Here is a 7,822-nt window from a genome sequence, read left to right on the forward strand (position 1 = left end):
ATAAAGGTAAGATGTGTGTGCGTTCGTTCATACGGTTGTAGTAAGCATCTGCTTTGGTACTGTGTTGAAAACACTAACCAACAATATGGTGCCACATCGCGCCTCGACACTTTGCGGTGTTCGCGTCCTTGTATGCAGCAACATCAATCAGCCTTTGCAGCGGCTGTGTCGGGTTTGTAGATAGAGTGGATCACTGTGTACCTTCTTTTGTGAGTTAAAAAAAGAGATAATTACAGCTGGGATACATAAAGTTGCGTGGCGGTAACGGATTCATACACAAACAAAAAAACCCATAAAAGTCATACATTAACTCTGATGCGGACTCATTTAGGCCCAAATCGCATGCAAAGTGGACACATGGGCTGCCACGCACGCCTGGGTCGGTCGACAGTGCCATGGCATTTTTTGTAGATAACCCCCAGTTTAATTGAAACTAACCTGCTGTCCACTCCTCTATATCCCCAATTCCTTTCTTCAGATCCCTAGCTGCTGCGGACGGCCAAGGCGACGCGGCCTTCTCGTGCGACCATGGAGGGAACGACGGCCAGATCCCCTCGTGCGACCATGGTAGGCGGTCGGATCGGCGGGCTGAACCATGGCGGCAGCCTCAACCACGCCGGCGGCTTCAACCATGCCGGCAGCCTGAACCACGCCGGCGGCAGCAGCAACATGGATGGCGAGTGGAGAATGAGCTCCGAGCTTTCATTTGGCTCAAAAAAATCCATGAAGGTGTGTCCTTTAATCGTGTTGTTGCCGTCGGTTCTTGTGTCTGATTGCCAAGATGAAGGATTTGATTCCGTGATTTGTAGGGAGGGGAGAACAGTGCAAATGAAAACAAGGCTGAATGTGGCTGCAAACTGACGCCCGTTGTGAGAGTGTGCAATGAAGGATTTGATGCAGGACGACGTTTTCGTAGCTGTCCATATGAGGTATCCGATTTGGTTTCATTGAATTTTGCTTGTTTCACTGAATTTTGCCATGTCCAAATTTTGTACTAAATGTGTTTCTGCAATTGAAATGGACAGGGGCTGAACTCCTATGGGTATTTGAGTTGGATGGATGATGGATGGTAGGAGAGATCAAGGCTTGTTATTCACAAGCTTGCAAATGATAACAAGAAGCTGCAAGTTAGTATGTTTGAGAAGGAACAGGAGATTCAGAGGATGAAGAAAGAGAGGGAAAAAATATATGAGCAAAGGAAAACTAGGGAAAAGTTAGATCGGTTTCTTGCACTTGTGATTCTTGCCAGTGTTGTGGTTTATGCCGTGGTTGCATTGCTTAGCAGGGGCTTTGTGTGATTGTAAGATGAAGAAACTAGAATGTGTAATGCTGAAAATTTGGCAAGTTTGGGATGTGTACTGTTTTGTGCCTTTGTTATTGTAAGTTTGGCAAGTTTGAAGAAACTAGAATGTGTAATGTTTTGTGCCTTAATCAAGTTTGGCAAGTTTGACAAGTTTTTAGTATAAAGAAGCTCTGAAATGCAAAGTACTTAGGAAATAGTTGAAACTGAAATTCTACTGAAATGCAAAGTACAACACTTGAGCACTAACTTGATTAAGGCTGACCACTACCACTGACCACTAACTTGATTAACACTGACTACTAACACTTCTGAAACTTAAGCACTAACACTGACCACTTGGCAGAAATTCGGTTTCTAGTTCAGAACTTTTCTGAAACTCTAGTCCTCGTCCGACGACAAGTCTATGTACTCAGGTGCCGGACGGCTGCAGCTCGGCTCCATAACATGGTTGTACTGCGCTGGTGCCTTCCCAGGTGCTGCAGCTTGCCTCCTGACCATGGCATCGCGCGTGGCGCCGTGGTACTCCACGGCCTGCCTCACTCTAGCGGGGTCTGCATCGACAGGAGCGGGCAGTCCCAGGACAGACTGCTCGTCGGTGAATCTGCGACTGGAGTCCTCCCTCGCCGTAGTGCCGTACGAGTTCAGTAGGGCAGTCTGCTGATGAACTGCAGGCACCACGGCTCGGAGTGGAGCTTGTGGCCATGGATCCCATGGCTGGGGCTAGAGCAGAGGTTGTGGCCATGTATCCCAGCCCATGGCTGGGGCTGGAGCGGAGCGTGCGGCCAGGTCTCCCATGACTCGGGCTCTAGCTGTGGATATGGATTGGGTGGCGAAACATTGGTTGAAGGGGAACGAGGACGGGTGATGTGATCCCAGGTTCCAGTGATGGTAGCCCAGGTGGTGATTCGCTTGTGCACCATGACCGTCGCGGTGAGCATGGCTTGGATTTGGCCGCGGTGAGCACGGCTTTTATAGCGGCCGAGCATGGCCATGGTGGGAAGAGGCATTGGCGGGAAGAGGCGAATGCGGGAAGTGGCCATGGAGGGAAGAAGCATTGGCGGGAAGTTACCATGGCGGGAAGGGCATTGACTGGAAGTGGCCCACCGGCGTACGGACATCGGTGTCTTGTTTGGCCAGAGGTGGCAGACGATGCTGCATCGGTCCAAGGAGGATACGAGAAATATTCAAAAGGTTTATTGGCCCCTTAAGATCGATATCCTCTCATAGCCCAATGGTAAAAGCACATTGGTATAATACCCAGGTCATGGGTTCGAGTCCCAGGATCACACATTTTTTAGGGGCTAGTTTTTTTGGAAATATTTGCACAATAAGTATATAAAAGATCATATCAATTTACCATGAACAATACCAAAAACTTTACCATGAACTCAAATAAATCTGAATTTTTGCAAGCACATAAACTTGATTTTCCCCAAACACATAAACTGGATCATAGCAATTTGAGGTTCTCCAAACATGCATAATAAAAGATAGATATCCAACATGGACAAAAATGAAAATTTGAGGTTGTCAACATGACAAAAGGTATGGAAATACACTCAAATTCAAACTTGACAGTATGAAAATGTGAGGCTGTCAACACACACATAACTTGAAATGCAAACATAGACTACAGTGACATAAGGTTCTGTTGCAGTCTACTTCGCCAAATTAAAAGATCCATCATGGCCAAGATTAAGGTCATGCATTACAAAATTTGCTCTTGCAGTCTTGTAGTTCATACATGAACTGGGACATTTTTTTCCAGTTCAGTGTTGAACTAATGGAGCATACAGAAACAAAAACAAGTGCTCTAGAGTCCTTGGAGCATTTTGGGTCACTGGAATCTCTTCATTCAGGTCTGGGATTGCATTCCTTGCTCCATCATTCCCAAACATCAGTTGCCACAAAGCATAATCCTCAACTCTTCTTCCTCCTTCCCCAACTCCTGTTGCAGGTGCTTCATGGAAATACACTCAAATTCAAACTTGACAGTATGAAAATGTGAGGCTGTCAACACACACATAACTTGAAATGCAAACATAGACTACAGTGACATAAGGTTCTGTTGCAGTCTACTTCGCCAAATTAAAAGATCCATCATGGCCAAGATTAAGGTCATGCATTACAAAATTTGCTCTTGCAGTCTTGTAGTTCATACATGAATTGGGACATTTTTTTCCAGTTCAGTGTTGAACTAATGGAGCATACAGAAACAAAAACAAGTGCTCTAGAGTCCTTGGAGCATTTTGGGTCACTGGAATCTCTTCATTCAGGTCTGGGATTGCATTCCTTGCTCCATCATTCCCAAACATCAGTTGCCACAAAGCACAATCCTCAACTCTTCTTCCTCCTTCCCCAAATCCTGTTGCAGGTGCTTCTCGTGCAGCTCCTGCTGCAGGTGCTTCTGGTCCAGCTCCTCTTCCACCCCTCCCAGCTCTTCCTCCTCTTCCAACCCTCACAGCTCTTCCACCTCTTGCTTTCTTCACTACTCTGCTCGCACTAGCATTGGTACCTGCAAAATTCAGTTATTGTAAGTTTCAGAAAATGCAAATTTAAGGGGCATGCAAGATTCATTAAGGGTACTCATTCAGTTCTTGCAAGATTCAGTTAATGTACCTGCATTTGTTTGAGATGTTGTTGTTGCCTTTCTTTTACCTCTGCCTGCCCTTCTACCAGCAGCTGTAGCAGTTGTTTGCCTGGTCCTTTGAGGGATTAAATTCCTAGCTGCAGCTACAAAGCTTGACTCCTCTGGCAGTGGTCCAGGTGGTCTGATATTTGTCACATATGCTCTCTCCTACAAAACAGTTGTGGCAATCAACATTTACAAAAGCTCTCTCCTACATATTCTGTAAACCATGTTTGTCCAATCCTCTCAATATACTCTCACTTACCTCTTGTCCCATCATGTAAACCATGCTTGTCCTGTCATTAATTGGGCCCAACCTAGGGTTCAGTCTGCAATGCACAATGTCCTGCAACAACATTCAGAAAAGCAACAATATTCAGTACAACAACAGTCATAAAAGTAGCAATATTAAGTACAACAACATTCAAAACACATCAACAACCTGCAGAATAGATTCACATGCAAATTCATCCTCTTCGTCCTCATCTTGTTGTTCCACTGGTTCCCTCTGCATGTATTTCTCATGCCCCCTGCTATTGTGGTCATCTTTGCCACAAACTGAGCAATGCATAGCTACCCCTTTTTTATTCAGATACACGATTCCATCCTTCTTCCTTTTCTCTTCAGGAGTTTTTCTTCTATTCTTAGGTGGCATGCCCATCTGTTTTGTGAAAACTGGTGGGTGAATGTACATTCCATTCAGCTTCTCCCAGTGGCTCCTGTCTCTTAAGGGCATGATAAAGTGACCATATGCTTGCAAATATGTCTCTACTGTATAGCATTTGTGGACTAGTTCTTCAGGGTCAATTCTTTCAGCCCTGCACACTGCAATTGCATGACTGCGAGGCACTGCACTCAAATCCCACCTTTTGCAATTACAATTCCTTTCTATGATGTCAACAATGTATGAGTTGGGTCCAGACTGCACATGGAATATACCATTGCCAGCATTTGTTGCAAAACAATTGGCAGAAAATTCTGCATTCTTCTCAAGCTTCTTCCTAATTTTTGGGCAAATTCTTCCTGTCCATTTCTCAACTCCTTCTCTGTGTTTGCTTGCATGCCTCAATGAAATCTTTGCAAGGATGCACTCCAACATTGACACAACACATAGCTCTCTAGCTTCAAGTATGAACTGTCGTGAAAAGTGCAACATACTATTAGAGCACTAGAAGATGCAGTTGGAGACAACAACTAGAAGATGCAAATGCAAACTATAACTTAAATATGCACATGCAAAGTACAACTTAAAGATGCAGTTAGAACATTACCTATTATACACCTCAGACATATTGTTCAAAAGAATATCACATTTTGGGAAATCACTGAAGAAGTTTTTCACCCATTGATTAGGTGGCTTTCCCTCTAATCAGTTGTAAGCATCAATGGAAGCCTCTCTCATTTTTCTCTCTGTTCTCATTCCATCTTGGTAAGTTTGTAGATCTAGCCATGGCCCACAGCAGATTTTTCAATGTCTCACCTTTGAATTTTTTGTGGAAGTTTTGGTACATGTGCCTAACACAAAACCTATGCTCTGCATCTGGAAAAACTTTTTCAACAGCATTTATCAAACCCTGCAATGGATTTTCACATAAGTTCATATGAACTAGCCCATGCAATTCATACATAAAGCATGCATATTAATGCAATCGATGAGGAACAATACCTTTTGCTTGTCACCCATTATGGTGTATGGGCTTGTGTTGATAATATTCAGATTATTTTTCAGTGTTGTCAAAAACCATTCCCATGTGTAAGTGGATTCAACCTCTACCATTCCCATAGCTATTGGATAGATGCAATCATTTGGGTCAATTCCCACAACTGTCAACAATATACCTTTGTACCTACTTTTCAAGTGGCAGCCATCCACAAATATAATTGGCCTACATCCCTTTAGGAAACCTCTCTTGCAAGCATCATATGGCCAATATAGTGAGGAAAGATGATCCTTTGGCAGTGCATCATTTTTCTCCTTCACCTTGGTAGTGGAAACTATGAATTTGCTTCCAGGGTTAGCTCTTCTGAGTTATTGCCCATAGTCCCACAATAAGTTGTACTGCTCTGCTTCATCCCCATGAATTAGGTCTAGAGTTGCCTTCCCGGCCATTCCCAATTTCATCTTGTTTGGTAGCAGTTTGAACTCTCTCTGGACCTTCTTACCAAATGTACCCAAATCCATGGTCTGGTTGTCTCTGAATTCCTCAATGAATTTCTGTGTGAGAATTTTAACCGTCAAACACTTGGAATCAAATGATTTCTGACATTTGTGAGTGTCATTGTACTGCCTTATGACAATGCTACCAGTCCTATTGTCTTTTGAAGCTTTTAGTTGCCAAGGACAACCTTCTGAGAAAACTGCATTAAGCCTTTCAGATTCATTTCTTCACTTATAGATCTTCACTTTGTTCCTAACAGTATATGCATCCAAAGCCATCCTCAGCTCTTTCATGTCACCAAACACCAAACCAACACTAAAAACTGGATTATTCAGATCCACTGCTGGATTGTAGGCTTTGAAAGTGTACTATAACTTTGACAATTCATCCTTGCTTAGATTTAGATCATCATCATCTAAAGGGTCTTATTCTTCAATGTACCCTTCCTTCTCATTGTTATCATGGACATCTATATCCACATTCTCCATAAACAAATCATCATCTAGATCTTCAACATCATATTCACTCTCATCAAAATCACTGTCAGTTTCTTCTCCTTGAAACTCTCCCTCTCCCTGCTCTGTTTGCTCTTCTTATCCCTCTCCCTGCTCTGCTTCATGTCCACGATCATCTGCCTCTCCTTGCTCTGCTTAATGTCCATGATCTTCTGCCTCTCCTTGCTCTGCTTCATGTCCATGATCTTCTACCTCTCCCTGCTCTGCTTCCTCTCTTGCTTCTCCATGCTCTTCTTCTCCATGCTCTCCTTCAGTAGACCTTGGCATTTTCCTTGGAGTAATTACCCTTGGCGGAGGGGGCCCATCTAGGATCACATCATCATACAAAGTTCTTATCTTGTTCTCCTCATCCACTATTAACAGCAGTGTCTTACATTCTTTGCTTGCATTGACCATAGCAGCAATGACCTCTTCAGTATTGTAAGGTCATATTTATCCCTAAGTGTTTTGGTGATTGATGACAACGCATTTGCGGAATAATCGTGTGCCATGAGCTTTCCAGACTCCTCTCTGCTAGGCACAAGACGATTGGGTGCCCCTCGAAGACTGACGAAGACGACGTCTTTTCTACGTTTCTTTTTGGTGGATTTGAGTCGTAGGAAAGCCGTACTATTAAGAGGGGGTCCGCGTTGGAAAGGTTTGGGTGGAATCATCACGTACATGTCTCCTTTTATCCCCTCCTTCTTCCTTGGAGCTTCCTCCGTTTTCCTGCCACAGTTGACTGGCTGCTTGTGTGGTTGCGGTAGTACCGCTCCAGGATCAACGGTAGTACCGTGGGCATCCACGGTAGTACCGCGCAGTGGCGCGGTAGTACCGCTGGTGCTCACGGTAGTACCGCTCCCCTGGAGCCGTACTACCGCTGCCCACCAGGCTAGTGCCGCCCGTTTGCGGTAGTAGGAGCGGATGTAATTTTTTACATCCGCACCAGCCGCGGTAGTACCGCTTTCGCCGTGCGGTAGTACCGCGCTAGGCGGTCAGGCAGTAGTACCGCCCCTCGGCAGTACTACTGTGTCGAGTTTTTGCTACTTCCATTCTTTTGCGGAAGTATGCACGGAAGTTCCCCTTCCCCCTGTCGGGACTTTTTGCCTTACGGTAGTACCGCACTGGGGGCGCGGTAGTACCGCGCGTGCGGAAGTACCGCCCCAGCTTGCGTCTTTTTCCCTGGCTGGGGTCGCGGCACTACCGTGGGGTGGTACGGTAGTACTGCACTGCCGTG

Source organism: Triticum urartu, chromosome 7 (assembly GCF_003073215.2).
Source record: "Triticum urartu cultivar G1812 chromosome 7, Tu2.1, whole genome shotgun sequence".
Lineage (NCBI taxonomy): Eukaryota > Viridiplantae > Streptophyta > Magnoliopsida > Poales > Poaceae > Triticum > Triticum urartu.